The sequence below is a fragment of the Pleurodeles waltl genome, chromosome 4_2 (genome assembly GCF_031143425.1).
Source record: "Pleurodeles waltl isolate 20211129_DDA chromosome 4_2, aPleWal1.hap1.20221129, whole genome shotgun sequence".
Taxonomy (NCBI): domain Eukaryota; kingdom Metazoa; phylum Chordata; class Amphibia; order Caudata; family Salamandridae; genus Pleurodeles; species Pleurodeles waltl.
The window spans coordinates 251322540-251343444 of NC_090443.1; positions in this window are offsets into that span (position 1 = coordinate 251322540).

Below are 20905 nucleotides of genomic sequence, written 5' to 3' on the forward strand. Positions count from 1 at the left end.
CGTGTACATAACATCTCCTGCAACTAAGATGCATCAGGAACCAAATGGCACACGTGTAGCAAAATCCAACAGTGAACACACAGGCACACGGAAATTGCCAGAAGTTACGTGATGTCAATGCAGTCTAAGTCCACTGAATACTCTGAGTACAAATTGTCATGGTTGTCACATACCTTACCATGTGTTGGACATAGGCCATCATATATATTGTGCTGTAGGTATGTGTACATTTGTGTCTCAGACATAACAATGTAGTCCACCCACAAATTAGTATTCATACACATAAGTACACACATAGCGCACATGTGCAAACATGTATGTGGACACAGTGTATCTACACATACACATATACACAAGGTATGAGTAATATCATGCAGCAGACTCATAAACAAACCTATAGGTTCAACATACCAATGTCACTGTAATCACTTTACCGGATAGTCACGCACATGTAGCCATTTCACATATACAACATTGTAGCACAGCCCAGGTGACACGTTAAGTGAATCAGGGTGCACTCAAGGCCTACAGTGCAAAAATGCAACTCCACACTGCAACATAAGTTAAATGACCCCTGGGCCCTGAGCAGCAATTACAAGTTCACATGCCTCTTAACTCACCAGGTGTGATATGGGGGCATATAAATGTATGAGATGGACCCCCATGTACTCAGCAGAAGTCGTGATGATCTGTTGCAACTCCTTCTGAGTACATCATTTACCTACACATAAATGGATGCAGTTGGACTCTACCTGCATCATGCTGTGCCTTAATTCTCATTAGGTGCACACATGGCAGGGGTAAGGAGTGCACGGAATGCCACAAGGACTTTCTAAATGCAATTGGTGCTGCACCTCTGTTGTTCTATCAGCCCCTCTGTGTCATTGACCAAGGCCATGTAAGGAGCTTGACCATGCACTGGGTCCAGACTACTAGCACTTTCCTGTTCAAGTTCATTGTGTATCACATACACCTTATATTATGTCTATTATCACACACATGTGCAGAGTCAGTCACACAGGTCTGCCGCTTCTCACTGACAGTTTGGGGTTGACCTGCATCTGCTCCATCACTGGCACATCACTCAGTAACCTGCACCAACAAATGCATCCTTGGATCACTGAATAAGGGTGTCTGTGTTGAGGCATATTTCTATGCCCATGTTCTTATCCCTCCCTGGACAAATAATTGTATGCCATGGCATCAGTAGCTGGCCACACACTATTTGCAATACATCCCTGCTTTCAATCAGTCAATGTGCAGATAGGTACAACTGTCTTCACATTAGTAAACTCCCATAGCATTTTTAATTGTGTGTGTGTGTTGTGATGGCACACTCATATGACTTACTTCACTGAAGGATGTACCACGGCATTCCTCAAAACCTTGGAATACCCACACAAACCCTGGGCAGTAGTTTGTCAGTTTGCTGTGACAATGAGGTAGATGTCTACAACATCTGAGGCCGGCTCAAATGCTATGGGTGTCACAATGGGACAGCCACTGCAATAACCATAGCATACCCCTCAGATGCAATATACAGTGTCAAGCAGCCCCATATGGTCATGGAGGTGTAGTGGTTACAGACACCTGCATGACAATGCTAAGTATAAATGGTGCAGTGAGAACCACCACAGGAATGTCAGGGACAGTGATTGTTTGTAGGTACATGGGTCTACATTATCTGAGAGTATGTGTGATTTACTGATAATATATGTTTGTCAGTTGTACTAATCTACCACTAGGTTGACTTGCTCACAAGTTTACTGTGAACAATGTCATCCATTAACTGATATGTACAAATTACACTAAGCAATGTTTTCCATTCATTTCTTGCAGGTGGGCCTGTGCCCTACACCGTAGGAGAGGTAGCCCTATTTGAAGGACCCAATGCATCCAGTAAGTGTCATCTTGTGCGTCCTGTGTGCTAATCCAGGATTTGGTGTGAGTCAGTCTGAGGTGTGGAATGCTATGAAAGATTGTTTTGCCTGACCAATGATATGATATCATTAGATAATGGATAGTGACAACATGTCTGTTGGAATGTTGTGCAATTAGAATGGCTTGCTTGTAGTTCAAGGGGCAGCGTGTGCTGGCTTGGAATTGTAGGAATTGTAATGGCTGGCCACTCATTTATTGATGTCTACCATGATAGGTCTCAAGGCAGCTGTTTATGTACATTGCATGCCTGTTGACAACCACTGTGTAACAGCACAATTGCCAGCACTGTGTGCCTCACATAGCTTACACTTACCGACAGGATGGTACAGATGTGGGTTATATCTGCAGAGGTCTCTAAGGGGCCTATGTAGGAGACACATACACCACAGGTGCATCCGTACCCTTCAGATAGAATGAGTCTGTAATACTGCAAGGAGCCATATTGTGCTGCATAACAGTCAATGGTATACACAATTAATAGAGAACTCAGCTCCAGCTGTTGTGGAAAAAGTCTATGATTCTTCCCACACCAGATCTCAGTAATTTTCACAACATTATCTGGCCACCATGATATTTGTGAATGATGTAAATCACATCACATATGCATATGATGTGTGTACCTGGTACTTTCATGATGTTGGACATGCATGTGCAAAAGATGTACAATGTTTCAGGATACTGTTGCAGCACCCAGTGAAGTGCCATGCTCACTGTGGGCCTAAAGGCACCCATACAGCCAATATGTATGTGTCGTTTAACACATTTAGCACTACATAGGCAGGGTAGGAGGCTTTGGTTCTATAATGTGTTGACAATTTCGATGTGCAGCTCAGGCTTTGGACAACTTTTAGCATCAGTTGTCCATGTGGGCACATCATGGGCAATGGTGTGCCCCCTTGTAACGTATGCTCACGCTAGGTCTTACACCAGGACACATTAATGTGGATTTACCAAACCTTAGAATAACAGGTGGGAAGTTACCAGACCCCTATCATATGGGCCACACCTTGCCTCCATGATGACTGGACACGCCTTGATTTTTCACCAGAGGTGTTGGGGTGATGGATTGCATGTACAGGGACACAGGAAATCCAGACTTGTTGGGGAACATGATCATCACAAGTTAGATGACACAAATGTTGATCATGGACAATGGCTCTGGGCCCTGTTGGTTAACAATGGATTGCTGTCATCCCAGTGACAGGTACATGATACTGTTGATGGTTAGTAGGAAATAGTCATAGATGAGGAGCAAGTCATTTTTGAGGAATGTGTGTTGGACTGTATGCATTATTTGCACTGTACAGTAAGGCCCTTCCTATGACATTGGCGGTAAGTCCCGCTTACCGCCATCCCTGCTGCTGCCAAAATACTGCCGCCGCAGTGGTTTACCACTACCTATATTATGACCCACACATAGCAATCCATCACTATACAGCCACACACACAAGTCCGCCAGCCCAAATGTCAGTGATAAACTGGCGGTATCCAAACCCACACCATTATGCCAACAGAACTACGCCCACCGCGATTCACCACGGCGGACATTCAACCCCAGTAAGCCATTGGCAGTACGTACCGCCGCGCTTAAAATACACACACACACTAACAAAACAACACTACATTGGACAATTCAAACTACACACACCTGACACATATACACACACCACACCCACACCACTATAAAACACACACACACACACACACTACCCAAAACCCTTTACGACTAAAACAAATTGACAACTGAGATAGAGACACATCAAGAGCACCCACAGAACCAGCGCCACAGACCGCCTTCACCCATACACCATCCACGCACCTTACAGCACACACCCCAACACATCACCCCACACACACCACACACACTACACCCATGGCACCACAAAGGCACCCCATGTTCTCAAATGAGAAGCTAAGAGTCATGGTGGAGGAAATCATCTGGGTAGAGTCACAGCTATTTGTATCACAGGTGCAGCAGACATCCATTGCTAAGAAGATGGAGCTATGGCGGAGAATCGTGGACAGGGTCAACGCCTTGGGACAGAACCCCAGAACAAGAGATGACATCAGGAAGAGGTGGAATGACCTACAGGGGAAGGTGCGTTCCGTGGTTGCAAGACACCAGATAGCTGTACAGAGGACTGGCGGTGGACCCCCACCTCCTCTCCCACAACTAACAACATGGGAGAAGCAAGTCTTTGCAATACTGCATCCTGAGGGCCTGGCAGGAGTAGCAGTAGGACCCGACTCTGGTAAGTCAAATCTCTATTACTATCACCCCCCTACCTGCATGCCATCACATACCACCCCCCTACCCTCACCCCCATCACCCCACCACCACAACCCACCCAACCCAATACCAAGCCCTGCATGCACCACCAATTCATTGACGTCACTCACAGCCCTGTATGGACACCCATCACTAAAGCATGCCCATTAGAGAGAATCAACTAGCCCACAAAATAACTACTCACACAAGGCTAAGCTGACAGGGCAATCACAACCATACAGGGCAACACACCCATGTACAAGATGTCACATGCAGAAACAATAACACTGCATTTACATCCCCACAGGTCCCCACCCAACGTCACCGGAGAGGAGGTGCCAGCAACATCTAGTCCCCCCACAGAAGAGGCCCACAGTGATGATAGTACCTCTGGTCATCTGGATCTGGATGACCAACCTGACCCAGCAGGGATCTCCGGACAGTTGGTTACCCAGGCACAGTCCATACCACCACAGAGCCTCCCCCCTCAGGAAACACCACCATAGGACTCACCCAGCGGGCCCATACCTCTGTCCCCAGGACACATCAATCAGCACTGTGTCCACCACTATAAGGACCCCAGGCAACCCCACAAACACAGGATCATCGGGGACCTGGGGTCAGTGGTATTGGACACACGGTTCAGGGGACAGAGACACAGGACAACAGGGAAGCTGGGAGGACTGTTGTGTGACAGAGGGAGGACAGACCCAGGGAACTGACTCTCCACGAGGCACTCACCAACATCCAGGGGGCATACCACCATTTCCAGGAGACGATGGGCCAGATAATGTACAAGTTGCAGGAGACCCAGCGGCTGCAGGAGGGACAGTACCTGGGGATCAGGAAGGACTAGAAAGACATCCACACCACCCTGGTCACCATTGCGGGGTTGCTGGCAGACATGGCCAACACCATGAGGGAGGCAGTGGTACACTATCAGGCCCCTGACACTAGCTACACCGATGAACAGCCCTCCACCTCCGCTGCTGATAGTGGACAGGAGGCCCCACCACAGGAGCAACAGGTCACCAGCACCCCTCCCCCTGCAGAAGGAGTACCACCCCTTCCTATGCCCCCTTGGACAATACACCTGTGATACAACTAGACTGGACTCCATCCTGGACTTTCCTCCACCATCACCCCAGCCCATTGCACATACCCCTCTACTTATTAGCACTGAAATCAACATCCTTTGAAAAAATACAAGTATGAAGTATGTCAAATGATCTAATTATGTATTCATTTAAAAAGGATTAAACACTGCAATACATATGTACAGTAATGTATACATAGAATGTAGATGGTTGCAGTCAACACACCAGGTGCCAGAGTGGGGCACAGATATCTGAAAATAGAGATGCCAAAGGGTACAGTAAGTGGCCATAGAACTGGGAGAATCTGCCTGCCATGTACAATGTCAAATACAAAACTGTCAATGCAAAGTGAAGTTACAGTGTCTTACCTGTGTGTCACTGGAAGTACTGTCATATAATAGTTGTTCTGTTGACCTCATTCTCTGCCTCCTCATCTTCACAGTCCACAGGGTCAACTACTGCCACACGCCCATATCCAGCCTCATTATCCTGCAGAAAAGGCATCTGGTGTCTCAAGGCACGGTTGTGCAACATGCAGCATGCTACCCTTATCTGGCACACCTTCTTGGGTGAGTAGTACAGGGATCCACCTGTTAGATGGAGGTAACGAAACCTCGCCTTCAGGTGGCTGACTGTCCTCTCTATTATTCTCCTTGTTCACCCATGTGCCTCATTGTAACATTCCTCTGCACTTGTCCTGGGATTCCTCACAGGGGTCAGTAGTTATGAGAGTTTGGGGTAACCAGAGTCACCTGCAAATATCGAGGGACAACTGCTAGCCACACACTAACCCTTAGGGCCCACACGATACCAATACACCAACATCCACTGGGTGGGAACCAGGGCTCACCTATTAGCCACACCCGGTGCCTCTGGGGTTGAGCCATCACTTATGGGATGCTACTATTCCTCAGGATATAGGCATCATGCATAGAGCCAGGAAACCTTGCATTGACATGAGAGATGTACTGGTCCCCCAGGCACACTATCTGCACATTTATCGAGTAAAAGATCTTTCGATTTCTGAAGACCTGTTCATTTCTCCGGGAGGGGACAAATGCAATATATGTACCATCAATAGCCCCAATAATGCTGGGGATATGTCCCATTGCATAGAAGTCAGCTTTCACTGTGGCCAAATCCTCCACCTGGGGGAAAACAATGTAGCTGTACATGTGTTTAATCAGGGCAGACAACACTCTGGTCAGCACTATTGAGAACATTGGCTGAGACATTCCTGGCTGAGACATTCCTGCTGCCAAGCCCACTGTCACTTGGAAGGAGCCAGTTGCCAAGAAATGGAGCATAGATAGGACTTGCACAAGAGGGGGGATCCCAGTGGGCTGACGGATAGCAGATATCAGGTCAGGCTCCAATTGGGCACGCAGCTCTGTGATTGTGGCCCTGTCCAGTCTACAGGTGAGGATAATGTGCCTGTCCTCAATTGTTGCCAAGTTCCCCAGGGGTCTGTACATGAGGGATGTCTCCATCTTCTATTCATCCGCAGCGGTTGTAATCTAGGGGGCAAAACGGGGAGCAGCTGGTCAGTATACCACATTTCCAAACACTACCCTGCATTGAGTGTTGTGACTGTAACAGTATCTTGTTGGATAGGCCCAAATGTTGCCTATGTGTACTGTGATGCAGTGAGGTGCCATGGCCTGCCCCCCTCGAAATGGCATCTATCTGTCCTGTGTGGATGGACATGTGGAAATTAGGTAATGCCGCTGCCGTTGTGCGCCATTGCGGGAGGCGGTCCAGTACCGCCACACAACTCCTCATTGGTTGTCATTGGGACCTTTGGGTTACAGTGGCCCATGGTGATGTACGCCGGTGGTGACGGTACGCACCGCTGCGGACGTGACTACCATTTTCTATCTGTTCACTCACTTGCTACCTGACCTTCAACAGGAGAGGACCTACAATGCAAGTGCTGCTGTGACCTGTGTCTGGAACCGACCATGGCTCGTGTCACTGGGAAAGGGACACTGCTTCACTGCTGCGGAATTGGAGAGACTAGTGGCGAATGCTGTATGGGCCTCCAGACCAACAGGTGAGTATACTGTGAGCACGATGCAAGGGGCATGGATGCATTGAGTGCTGTGTGTGAGGGCCTCGTGTAGGAGGGGTTGGTGGAAGGGTTCTGGGCTGCGTGCTGCATGTATGGTGGGCAATGTCTGTGCGTAAGGGGATGTGAGGGCTATGGCAGGCCATGAGTGTAACAGGTTTGACGGTATGACTGATACCTTTTTCTATGTTTCTTTTACTACAGGTCAGCGGCCATCAGAAAAAGGGTATATGGCGTGCCATCACCAAGCATGTGCGGACCCTGGGGGTCTACGGCAGGTGGAGCACCCACTGTCGGAAACGGTGAGAGGACCTGAGACGCTGCGCAAGGAAGACGGCGGAGGCCCAGCTGGGGATGGTCCGCCAGCGTGGAAGGGGTGCCCGTCGAACCCTGACACCCCTGATGGCCTGCATACTGGCGGTGGCCTATCCAGAGCTAGATGGGCGCTTGAGGGCATCACAGCAGCCACAAGGGGGTGAGTACAGTTTCCCAAGATATTACCTGTGCATGGTGGGGTGGGTCTCCGGGTGGGGCTGTGGGCCTGTGGGTGCCCCTAGGCCAGGGCAGACATTGCAGGGTAGGTCCCATGTTGGGCAGGGGCTGATGAACACCACCTCCTACCAAGCTAGTAGGCATCCACTACTGGGCATGGGTCTGTGGGTGTCAGGTATGCTGCTATTGGCGTTAGATATTCCTGTCCATGGGCTGGTGACTAGCATTGTGACTGGTAGTGCTTTGCATGTGCGTAGAGCTGTTCCCTGTGTGTGTGTGTGTGTGTCGTGTACGCCAACAGTGGTGTTGTTGCTACCATTGACCAAGTGTATCCTTTGTCTCTTCCCCCCCTTTTTGTTTTGTCACCCTGTCCTTATGTACATTAGCATCGTCTGGCGGAGGAGCAGAGGCATCGGCGACGGAGGGAGCTGCATCCCACAGGGCCCAGGAGGCCAAATCCACCGACGGTGAGGGCACCAGTGAGACAGAGGGCGAGGGGAGCACCACGGCAGAGACAGGAGGGGACAGTTCTGAGAGTGATACCTCCTCCGATGGAAGCTCCCTGCTGATGGCAGACACCTCTGTTCCCACCCCAACTACAGACACAGCTGCCACCCCCAGTACCAGCACCGCCCTCCCAGCAGCCCCTCAGCAAGTTTCCCGTGCCCGCACTCCCAGGAGGGTGGGCATCTCCTTCGCCCCAGGCACCTCATGCCCTGCCCCAGTTAGCCCTGCTGCCCTGAGTGAGGAGGCGATTGACCTTCTGCGATCCATCTCTGTTGGGCAGTCAGCCATAGCGAATGCCATGCAGGGGCTGGCAGCCCATTTGCAACAAACTAATGTATTCCTGAAGGGCATTCACTCTGGCATGGCAGCCCAACAGAGATCCATCCAGGCTCTGGCTTCCTCCCTGAAGGCAGCCATTGTCCCTGTCTCTAGCCTCCCCCCTCCAACTTCCTCTACCCAGTCCCATTACCCTCAACCCCAACCTATCCCAAGCACACATGCAGGCTAGCATGCACCCAAGACAACACACAGGAGTGGCTCAGGCAAACACAAGCACCACACATCATCCCACAGGCACTCACACAAACACCATCCAGATGTAGACATACCAACATCCACTGCCTCAAATGTGTCCCCCTCCTCCTAGTCCATCACTCTCCTAGTAGCATCTCCACTCACACCTTTATGCACTACATCCTCATCCACTACCCCCATCACCATCACGCCTATCACTATACACCCCTCAGTGGCAGTCACCACCCCCACATCCATGCACACGTCCTCTGTGTCCTCTCCCACTGTGTCTGTGCCCCCTCCTCCCAAAGTACACAAACGCAAGCACTTAGACACCCAACAGCCATCCACCTCACAACAGCATCCAGCCCATGCACTTGCACCCAAACACAGCAGAGAGACACCTCCAACAACCACTCCCTATTCCTCCACTCCCAAACCTTCACCCTCTTCCCACCCCAGTGTCCCTAAGAAGCTTTTCTTCTTTGCCGTTGACGTCTTCCCTCCCCCTCACCCCCTCCGTCCTTCATGTCGGGTCAGGGTGGTCAGAACCCAGGCGAGAAGCTCAGCCACCCAGTCCACGGCCACAGTAGTGTCGCCAGCTACTGCAGGTGGAAGAGGCTCCATGGAACCAGCCATCAGCACTGACTGTGTGCCTGCACCAGCTGCCAAAGGCACCACCAGCTGCCCAGGAGAAGGGCAAGGAGGCACCACCAGCTGCCAAGGGGAAGGGCAAGGAGGCACCACCAGCTGCCAAGGGGAAGGGCAAGGAGGCACCACCAGCTGCCAAAGGGAAGGGCAAGGAGACACCACCAGCTGCCAGGGGAAGGGCAAGGAGGCACTACTAGATGCCAAGGGGATGGGCAAGGGGCCTGCACCTGCGGGCAGGAAGGACAGGAGACCTGGTGCTGGGACTGATTCTGAGCCCCCACCACGAACCATGGCAGTTCAGCTGTCTGAGGCTGCATGGGAAGGGCTGGACGCTCCCCCACCACTGGCATCCCCGACACCAGCACAGCCACCAGCACCACTGCCAACTGCCGCAGCCCCAGTGGGCAGCCGTCCGAGGCTGCAGGGGAAGGGCTGGAGCCTCCCCCACCACTTCCTGCACCACCAAAAGCACCACTGCCAGCAGCAGCAGCCCCAGTGTGCAGCCGTCCGAGGCTGCAGGGGAAGGGAGGGAGCCTCCCCCACCACTTCTTGCACCACCACTAGCACCACTGCCAGCTGCAGCAGCCCCCGTGTGCAGCCGTCTGAGGCTGCAGGGGAAGGGCTGGAGCCTCCCACCACCACTGGCATCCCCGTCACCAGCACCACTGCCAGCAGGAGCAGTAGCCCCAGTGGGCAGCCGTCTGAGGCTGTAGGGGAAGGGCTGGAGCCTCCCCCCACCACTGGCATCCCCGACACCAGCACCACTGCCAGCCACTAGCAGTAGCCCCTGTAGGTAGCCGTCTGAGGCTGCAGGGGAAGGGCTGGAGCCTCCCCCCCATCACTGCCTGCACCACTACCAGCACCACTTCCAGCAGCAGCAGCCCCAGTGGGCACTTGTCCGAGGCTACAGGGGATGGGCTGGAGCCTCCCCCCACCACTGGCATCCCCGACACCAGCATCGCCACTGCCACTACTGAGCATCCGTCACCGGCGGCAGGCAGTATGTAGTCCTGCCTCCATGGGCTGTAGTGTGTCCTGGACCCTGCAAATCCTGTAGGTGTGACACGCAGGTGAGAAACTGTGACCTTTCACTCCCCAAGTGCTGTATCACAGGGCACAAGGCCCCCTCCAGAACCAGTGGAAGAAGCCATCCACTCACACCCTCCTTGCCAGGATCAAGCACACTGGGCACAAGGCCCCCTCCAGAACCAGTGGAGAAGCCATCCACCCACGCCCTCCTTGCCAGGATGAAGCACACTGGACACAAGGCCCCCTCCAGAACCAGTGGAAGAAGCCATCCATTCACCCCCTCCTTGCCAGGATGAAGCACACTGGGTACAAGGCCCCCTCCAGAGCCAGTGGAGAAGCCATCCACTCATCCCTTCCTTGCAGGATGAAGCAACGGGAGACTGTGGCTTTACACTCCCCAGGACCAAGCAGTGGGCAAACCACCCACTTGAGAGACTGTGGACTTGCACTCCCCAGGACCAAGCAGTGGGCAAACCACCCACTAGAGAGACTGTGGCTTTGCACTCCCCAGGACATCTCACAGAGCATGTAGCCCCCTCCAGGACCAGTGGTGTTGTACCATCTTCCAGCTGAGGTGTCCCCCCTGTTCCCCGTCCCCTGAGGTGCCTGTGTATTTTCAACCTGATGCCCCTGCAGTGTTCTCTCCGTGTTGTTGCAGGAGTCATTTGGGGCCTTGGCCTATGTTATGTGGCCCTGTGGCCCATGGACATTGAGGACTGGTAGTGTCCCTCCATTTGTATATATGTATATTCTGTTTTGATTTTGAAGCATGATTTTCTAGTATTTTATCTTATTACACTCACTTCAATCAATTCATTTTGTCCTTGCATTATTCCTGACGGGTACGGGGTGTATATGTAATGTTACTTAATCTGTTTGTGTGTATGGTGTTGGGGTGGGGGTAGGGGTGTTGCATGTTGTGTGAGTGTGTCATTCTCTTTTTCTTCCCCCCTCCCTTGTGTGCTAGGCGGCAGTACTCACCGTGGTCGTCTTCGCCGGCGTTGCTGTTCATAATGCATGAGGAGGTATACAAGCATGGGGAAGATGTGCAACTCGGGCTCCATGACATTGTGGTTCTTCTTTGAGTGTCCAGAGGTGAGTCCTTTGCCTTCTGTGTACTGTGTCTCCTGTGCTTTTGATGTCGTTGGTACCACACGGAAAAGGTGGCGGATAGGCCTGTTGTAACACTGTGGGTGGTACATTGTCTTCTGCCTGGCTGTTGGTGGTTACTGCCACGGTTCTGGTTTCTGCCGCCGTGGCTGTCAGTGTGTTAAAGTGGTTGTCTGTGTGGCCGGTTTCCGCTGTGGTCATAATTCCATTGTTTCTTACCGCCGGCCTGTTGGCGGTATTACCCCCGCTTTATCACCGACAACCAAGGTTGTAATGAGGGCTTAAATGTCTGTACAACCTCCACCCAACTCTGATAATGACGCTTGCTTCTCCTCATAATTCAGCTGCCAACATGATGAAAGAACAGAGGCGAGCTTTCCACAAGAGGGCCGAACGTTACAGCCACATAATGGAGGTTGGGACCGTATACTGTCAAATGGGCAGGAGGTTCAGAAGTGAGAAAGCATCAGGGGAATGACATGCATTTGCACATGGTGGACTTCCACAGCAGCCACACGAGGACACTGGAGCAAAATCATCAGGGGTGCAGGGGGCCGCAGCTGGACCAGTGCCATCCATGTCATGTCAGCTGTACCAGTAACAACCAGTAACAACCCAGCTACCAGTTCAGTCACCTGCACAGTAGTCCCGAGCCAGTTTGAACAAGACATGAGAAGGGACATTGTCAAGATTTTAACCAGACTTAAAAAAATTGAGGAGGAATCAGCAGAGAACCGGAGGATGTTGCGATACATCAAGAAGAAGATTAAGAAAAGCAGGAAATGAACTTTTTTGCATCATACAATCTCCCAGTTCCTTCCCCTCTCTTTTACTGTTTTACATAGTTTTATGTTGAGTTTTAGATGTTTAGTTTTAGGTTAGTGTAGAATAGGCATAGGTTAGGTTAAGTATAGTGAGGGTTTTTTCAACATTTCTTTATTGTTGGGGGTTGGGTGGGGATCATGTTTGGGTATTTGTGTATACAAAATATAAAAACAATAAAATACAAATATTTTACGCCATAGGTTAGGTTAGTTCATGTGTAGTCATAGTTTATGTTGTCCTACTTGTATCTTGTCTCTTAAGTGGAGTGGGGGGGCAATGTTTAGAGTGTGGTGTTACACGTGTAAGATAAGTTTAGAATAGGTTAGATAGGTGTAGTTGTTAATTAGGTAGAGTTAGTATAGCTTAGTTTAGCATAGGGTAGCTTTTAGGTATTGTTTTAGTATATGGTTTTAAAATAAATCCTGTTCATCTTAACCTAATAATTTTGTAATGTGATTGAGTGTCTGGGGCTTTACATGAGTGCACTGGCCAAGTTGGGGGAATGGCCTAGGGCAGTGGTTCCCAACCTGTGGGCCGGGGACCCTTGGGGGTCCGTGAAGCCTCCTCAGGGGGTCCGCGACTGCTTAGAAAATGTAATATTATTAGGTTCCAACTATCAGTAATGACTCAGTGGGGGTCCCCGGGCTCCAGTATTGATAAAATGGGGGTCCACAGAAGTCAAAAGGTTGGGAACCACTGGCCTAGGGTATGCTTACTGTCTTGATTTTCCAGCTTTCCCATGTGCATCCCCTATGACCAAGGAGCTGTCAGAATGGCTGCTACATACTGTCTACTAGTGCATACATTTGCCATCCAGTGTTCCAGCCATTCACAATGTGTATGTATACTTTACCCTGGACAGGTTAATATGGTACTTCACCTGTCATTGGTGGGGTCCTGCAATTTCATTGTTGGCAAGTGTGGTACATTGGACAACAGGCAAATTTGGAACTTTATCATGCAACACTGACAGGTAGCCATCACTGATAAGGTTAGCTTTTCCTGTTCCACAGAAATACGTTGTAGTGGTACGCCCATCTGGGTAAATTACCATTGAGTTGGTTCAGAGCCATGCGTGCCATATATCCACTTCAAAGGCTATGGGTTTAAAATCATATAGTATACACAGTAAGCTGGTTGTAGCCGACAACACCATCTTTCAGATTTATCTTGTTCGGATCCTAGTGTGTGGCTTTGTGTCTGACAGTCATGCACTCATGTACTTATATTCTGTACAAATTGACATGGATTGACACCATGCTCTCTTTTAGCTGAGTATATGGATCACAGTAAACATAGAAATGCTACATGTCTACAAGGTGCTTTATTTACAGGTGCAATTGTAATTGTGATTTCTATACAATATCCATTTCACAGACCCCATGAGTGAACGTTAGCCATATGTAGCACAATCAGAGTCCAGGTTTGAGGGACATGTCATGAGACATGGTTAGGAGTAGTGTGCATTAATGAGGGGGTTTAAAAAAATAACAGTTGGTATGAAACAGACAATGACAGCACATAGCAGACAAATCAACAGCAGTTAGGAGAAGAGGGCACCCTTCCTGCTGTCCCAACACTGGCATGATCTTAAGCCCAGACCTAAGGAGAAACTGTCCATGTGGCACAGACTGATGCTACTGGGTGCTTTTCCTATTAAAAAATGTTATTCTTTCCACATCTTCAACCTCTGATCTGTGTGGTGCCTCCTGTGCCATGGCTGATGCTGTTGTAGAGCTAGAGGCGGCCACACACCTTTCAGGGGATAGAGATGTGGAGTCAATGGACTGGGCCGCTGCCATTTGTGGCAACACATAAGGCATCACTGCTGCAAGGAGGAACTGCTGATTTTTTAACACTACAACAACATCACAGTGGTAGGCAGCCATGTTTTCCCTGAGTGAGGCCACTTCCCGTTGTATGGACTCCAGGATATTCTGCATGCTGCTGGCAGTTTGGGAGGGCATTTGTTGTAGCCCCTGCTTCATGACAGCGGCTATGCCCGCCAGAGACTGCTGGAGTTCTTGTAGTGGGAGTGGGTGCCTCTGATGGCAGCTTGATTTGGACTGAGGCACGTCCACACTCCCTCTAGGCTGCCTGCCATGGTCTCCATTCTCACCCAAACCTCCTTGGTCAGCTCCCACTGGACTCTGAAAGCTGATCTCTTGTTCCTCGGAGTCCAGGGCTGTGTGAGTACTGGCTGGTGGGGGGTGTTGTGGCTGGGTGGTTCATGTGGAGACCCTGCAACAATGTGTGTACTCCCTGAGACTGGAGGTGGTATATGGAATGATTCTAGGACATCCTGGTGAGTCTGTTCATTGACGGTTGGCAGCTTGTCATCCATGCCATCAGAAAAATCCAGGACAGGGAGGTTGGTAGGAGGTAAGCCATCATCCTCTGCAGTGAGATAGTGTTAAATTAATATTCAATTGCATTAGCTGTTGACATCGTACATCATGTATTTGCCACTGGATGTCAATGACCCAAAGTTATGGTTGTACTTATGTGTAGCATTGTGTATCATACATTGTTCAAGCTCATTAGTAATGGAAAATGACGGAGCGCAACGCTGCGCTAAAAGTGGCAACACCCCACTATGTCGTTTTCACAATGCAGGGATGCCCCGTATTTATTTGTATACTCTGCACCCCTGTGTTGTTCCCTGCGCTGGTGCTAAATTGAACTGCCTAGCGCCAACGCCAAGAAGTCTGCATTGAAAGGTTTGATTGTTTATGTGTGGGAAGGCGTCCCTGACTCATGGCGATTTAGCGCTTCTGTCTGTGGTGCAGAATGCAGCACACACAGTAGTGCAAAATTGTAATTTAGAAATGATATTTTAGTTGCAGGAAGGGACATCTTCCCGCCCATTGACAATCATGTCTGGCATTTTGCTCCTTCTATGTGTGCTGCAGAATTCAGCACACATAGAAAAAGAAGCAAACAAGGGTTTACCTCCTCTTTGCACCTTGCTAACACCACCCATGGGGTGGTGTTAGATTTTGGCGCTGCCTCAGGTTTACTCAGGCAGCATTAAATACAATGGGTATTGCTGTGGTGTCACCCACAGCATCACCCATTGCACGCCCCTTCCACGCAATGGGCTGCGTGTGAAGGGGCAGTATTTACAGGGTGGAGTTAAGCCTTAAGCCACAAAAGTGGCTTTACACCACCTTGTAAATATGGCACAGGGCATTGCGCCACCGGAGCATCACAAAATGTGATGCTCCGGTGGCACTCATAAATATGCCTTAGGTATTTTGGGGCATATGTAGGTGGCCCAAGTGCCACCTGAGTGTAACTTTTGGTGAGGCTCAGGTGGCACAATGCCCTGCCCCATATGTACTTGGTGGCATGAAGCCAATTTTGTGCCTTGATGACACCTTGTATATATGGCCCCTTCACACCCACCACTTTGCGTGGAAGGTTTGTGCAATGGGTGTTGCTGTGGGCTTACCAATGCAACACCTATTGCATTTTGACACTGCCTCGGAATTTGAACTATTTGTATACCAGATGCTGGGCCAATATCTGACACTAGCCCGGGGGGTGGTGGGAAGCATGCCAAAATCTAGGTGTACTGCTTGCATTTCAACTGGATGTCTTGCTTTTAATTTTGTGCTGCATTCTGCTGCAGAGTAAGAGCAAATTGCAATTTTCGGCCCTGATTTATACATTTTGATGCTAAACTGCGCTAACGCATTTTAGCGTCAAAAAGTACACCGCCGGATAGCGCGAACCCAAGACGCCGGCCAGGCATCATATTTATGGGATGACATTAGCTGGCAGTAAAGCCCAATTAGCTTCAAAATACTTGACGCTAACCGGGTGGGGGAGGCGTAGTGAAAACTAGAGGTTGTGCATCAAAGAATGGTGCTAGTCTGGTTAGAGTAAAAAAAAATTACTCTAATCTGATTAGCATCATATTTCGGTGCATAACCCCCATGGACATGACTCCTGTCTAAGTAAAGACAGGAGTCATGCCCCCTAGCCCCCTAGCCCAATGGCCATGCCCAGGGGAAAAATAAAATAACATACTCACCTCTACTTACCTCTAATTACCCATCCTTAGGTGTCATCCTGGTGTGGGTGGGGGTGTCCCTGCGGGCCGGGGAAGGGCACTTGTGGGCTCTTTCCATGGTCTCTGAGAATGGAAATAGGCCCACAGGTCCCTTTAACTCCTGCACATAACCAGGTGTTAAATAATGGCAATAAGCACGCTTAGCACCATTATTTAAGGCCCCCACACCATGTGCATGATTTTAGCATGAGGAAGAAATATGGCGCAAGTGCCATAATGTCGTTTTCTGCACGGGAATGCCTACCTTGCATCTCATTGATGCAAGGTAGGTTTCCACATCCAGAAAATGACGTTAACTCCATAAATTTGGCGCTAGACATGTCTAGTGCCAAAGTATTAATATAGAGATATGTTTGTGCTGAATTAGCATAAACAAAATGATGCTAATTCGGCACAAAGCAAGTATAAATATGCCCCTAAGTTTGTTGTTGTGCAGGGCAGTGTTCCTTCCTGCACATAAACAGTCTCTCCCTCAGTGCAGCCATCCTTGCACTATGGTGCAAGGGTGGTTGCATTAGCACACAACATCTGAATTTCCACTTGCGCAGGGAGGTACACAGGGGTGCCCCATATCCTTATGTATGTGGCGCATCCCTGCTTTTTAAAAATTACGGTGTGTGATGCTGCCTAATTTGGCACAGCAACATGCACCATCTATTTCTGCTTGATCTAGCCCTCTAACTTGTCAAATGATCAGATTGCAGCCACTTGTTCAGCTGCACACATGATGTCCGCATACGTGCACAATGTGTTGTATACGACTTATTTTGTGCCCATTCCCATAAGACGCATATGGTTGTGTGTGAGTTGTTGTGGATTCACCCTGCATGGGTTATGTTCCACAGGTTGCAAGCTTTAGGGCAGACTTTTTCTCATTTGGCATGGCTCATGGCAGCTGGAATATGTGTTGCAGTACATACGCAGTGATTTCCCATATTTACTCGAATACAGTACAGCCCTGCAGTTCCCCCTGTGACTGTACAGATTAGTGCTCCCTGCACCAACACAAGCATTGGTGTAACATGATGATGTTATGCCTGCCTTGAAGCGATAATTTGTTTATGTGCAGGGAGGTGTCCCTTCATGCACATGCACAAGCTATTTTTGCGGAGATGGCATTTCAATGTGTGCTGCATGATGCAGCACACATGGGTAAAGGAAATGCAACATTGAAGAAGGGAAGAATTTTGAACAGAGACACCACTCTGACTCCACCCCTGGGGTGGTATTGAGTTCCATCCTAGTGTTCACAATTAGGTTCACATATTTCATTTAGTTGTATGCCCCTTGTAAAGTGGTATACTATATACCCAGGGCCTGTAAATTAAATGCTGCTAGTGGGCCTGCAGAACTGATTATACCACCCACGTAAGTAGCCCTTTAAACATGTCTCAGGCCTGCCACTGTAGAGCATGTATGCGCAGTTGCACTGTCACTTTGACTTGGGAATTAAAGCCCTTGTCAAGCCTAAAACTTCCCTTTAGTTACATATAAAACACCCCTGAGGGAGGTCCTTGGTAGCCCATAGGGCAAGATGCCATGTGACTAAAGGATAACACATGTCCTGGCAGTGAAAAACTCCCACAGTTGTTTTTTTACTACTGTGAGGCCTTCTCCTCTCATATGCCAGCACTGGGAATTCCTTCACATACGTTTAAGCTGCAATTCCTGATTGGAAAATAGTGGAAAGGAGTAGCAGCATGTTTCATATCATTGGAATGGCAACGATAATTCCTCTTTACTGGTAAAGTTGGATTTAACATTATTATTTTAGAAATGGCACTTTGAGAAAGTGGGCAATTCTCTTACAGCTCTATGGGCCTGCAGTCTGTCTCGAAAACACATCTGGGATGAGTGACAGCTACACTTTGTGCATTCCCTTTAGCCACAAACAGGAAGGTTAAGTGTGTTTGAGCACTCATCTGCATTCATCTGCATTATGATGGCTTTTCCTGGGCGGGAAGGGTATAAGGGAGCTGACACTTATTCCTAAATAGGGAGTGCCTGTCCGCACACACCCCCTACTGATAATCTGGAGCCAGGGCTGAGGAAGAAAGAAACTCTGTGCATTTTAAAGACCCATCCTTGAAGTCATCCCCACTTCAAATACACATTTTGGTACAAGAACTGGGTCTCCTACCCTACCGAATCAATACACTTCTGGACCTGTGATGAGCTCTGCTAGGGGTAAGGACTGCTGTGCTACAAGGAGTGCCACTCAGCTGGACTGAGTTCCAAGAAGGACTGCTCTCTGCTTTGATGAGTTACCCAGCAGGCTGCTGATCTCTGGGCTGCTGAGGAAGGACTGGACACCTCTCATCTGAACCCAGAGTGACTCCACTGGGTTGTTGGCTTGCCCCTTGTTCTCCTACAGTCTCTGGGACATAAACGACTGCCTGCAACCTAGAACCAGCACCTGGACTCTTTCCTTTCTACTGTGAGTCCTGCTCTGCCAAGTGGTGTCAATCCAGTTCTGGGCCGCTGAAAGTGAGTATCTGTGCTGCAACTCTAGAAAAACATCACATTGATGACATTGTGCTGATCAGAACCAGCACATTTAACTCCATACCTATGCATTGCTTCTGTTGCCTGAGCCACGGACACTGCATAACAGATTGCTCGATGCATCTTTGATGTGGCGGATTGGCGATGACGATTCGCTCCGGCTCAGAGGTATGATGATGATTCAACGTCTCAATGCCAACCCTACCTGATCTGTGATGTAACCTCCTTACTGCACAGCTCCAACCCGACACAATGCCTACATCTCCTTGATCAACTGAGATGCATCTCCTCCTCTGCTCCATGCATCGAGTCCTCGATGTCGACGATTCTTCCATCTCAGGTTCTTTCTCAGCTGACCCTGCATGGATTCTGTAGCTAGCTTGCCCTTGATCAGCCGGCCTGAACTTTGGATTTACCGTGGTCTAGCACAACCTCAAGTAACCTTCTAACACTATTGACTTCTAAGAAGTATTTTTGGTTTATAATTAAAAAATGTATATCTCAAATTCTACTGATTGAATTTGTTGTGGTTTTGGTCTCAGTTTACTCATAAAAATGTAATCTTATTTTTTCTAAATCTGTGTGAAGTACTTTTGTGGTATTTTCTTTGTGTTATTGTGTGTGGTGTACAAATACTTTACACATTGCCTCTTCAGATAAGCCTGACTACCCTGTGCTAAGCTACCAGAGGGTGAGCTCAGGTTATCTACAAGTGTGTATCTAACTTACCCTGACTAGAGTGATGGTTCCTACTTGTACAGGGTGCATACTCTGACAACCAGAAACCCAAATTTTAACACTTTCCACCTAGAGGCCAGACACATATTCAAACTACCAAAGAGACATAAGCAAAAGGAAACAGTGCTGCTGAACAGTTGGGGAGATGACAGCAACAGGGGGAGGAACCTAAGTAATATCCTGGTCCCACTGGAAATAACTGAGCACCAGCTGATGGTTAGAGCTACCTGTGTCTTGATGACGAAGATGACAGCTGAGGAGTAGTACTGACAAGGAGAGTGCAGCTGATGGTGAGATCAGCTAACCTCCACAAGTGATCACTCATCAACGACATAGAGAGAATAGCACAGTTAGGCTGTAGAATATTCTCTGCAGGTTAACTAAAGAAGACAGAGGTGGAGAAAATGATGGTTTGACATTAGTATGTCTGTGGTACATCTTGCCGGAATTAATGCAACTTGAAAGCATAGCCATTAGACAAATTATGCTTTCATGCATAAGGAGGAAGCTGGCAGGATACCAATTTCATTTGAACATTCCCAGTGTATGCCAGAGTTTACTGCTTGATAATACCACAGAGGAAAATATGCTGCAAATTAGGATAATGCACTGCATATCATTTAATTTGCTGCATGTATACCGGTGTTGTTTCTTATGTGAGTGCTCTGCTCCAGGAGAAAACCACTCCATAACTGTGACATGTGAAGGGTGAAATCATTGTCAGAGTTCCCTGCAATTATCATCTTAGGGCCATCTTAGGGCTAAATTTACAACGTCTGTCGCCACTTTTCAGAAGCTCATGCCATTTTTAGTACTGCCACCTAACCCTGCGCAGTTTAACAAAAATAATATGCAGCATAGGCGTTTCCTAGTAAAAAAATGATGCTAGCCACTTAATGCCATATTTACAAGCCTGCCAAACACTTGAGCACGCATCGGAAAACCTACGCAAATGCCTGATAGCTCCAAAATCATACCGCCTGGTCGGACCAGGCGGTAAAATGGTGTAAAGGCACAGGTATGTAATGGAAAACACACATTAAGCACTCTGACAAATACTGTGGCAACATGGACTGTTACTG